General features: G+C 37.7%; 1 pseudogene; it reads right to left on the bottom strand.

Annotated features, from left to right (window-relative positions):
• Positions 1-300: 300 nt before the first annotated feature.
• On the bottom strand, positions 301-443 carry LOC118606171 (annotated as a pseudogene).
• Positions 444-780: the final 337 nt, after the last annotated feature.

Raw genomic sequence — 780 nt, 5'->3', positions numbered from 1 at the left:
ATTAACTGGACACCTCTAAGGCTTTTTCCAGGGAAGTGGTTCTAATTTTTAAAATTTTCACCAGTGTCACTGAGGAGTGGGTTTGTGGAGCTTATCGTGTTGTCATGTCGGATGTGGCTCTCCCATGTCTATTTTTAAGTATCTTTCCATATGGCCCTATTTCTCAAACCATAACAGCCATGACCCTGTGAATACTGAGTGATATTCTAGAGAGTTCGATGGGGCCATAGTACAAAGTTAGAGCATCTTCCTACCTCCCGATTTAACCCACATACATAGGGAGGAGATGTTTATGTTATAGTAAAGTCATTATGGTGATAATATATTATCACCATATATCATATGGTGATATGATAAATCATATATATATATGATTCAGATGGATTTAAAACTGATAAGAACACATACTACACTTGATCTTAGCCAAAAGGCCAAGAAGCGATTCAGATGGATTTTAAACATACAATCTGATACTTTGAAAAATTACTCTAGTAGTGGGCTACCTGGACTCTGAACTCTGTAAGAGTTTGCATTTTCTTACAGAATCTGTAGTGAGCATTTGGCAAAGGGACTTATTTTTCGGTAGGCAGGAATAAATTTTGATCCTGAATTTGGCAAACAAAGCAGCAAAAATAAAATTATCTGCTCAGGGGACTACATGGCAGGTCTGACAAGCCCAGTGACCAAAAGTAACTAAACAAGATAGTCTGAACATTATCTGCTAACTGGGCAGGTGATGGTGGGTAGTTATATACCAGGCCTATAGCTTTCTTAGTAAAA

Source organism: Rousettus aegyptiacus, unplaced genomic scaffold (assembly GCF_014176215.1).
Source record: "Rousettus aegyptiacus isolate mRouAeg1 unplaced genomic scaffold, mRouAeg1.p scaffold_m13_p_1, whole genome shotgun sequence".
In the NCBI taxonomy this organism is placed as follows: domain Eukaryota; kingdom Metazoa; phylum Chordata; class Mammalia; order Chiroptera; family Pteropodidae; genus Rousettus; species Rousettus aegyptiacus.
Note: the sequence above shows the minus strand (reverse complement) of the source record. Positions and strands in the feature narration are given on the sequence as shown.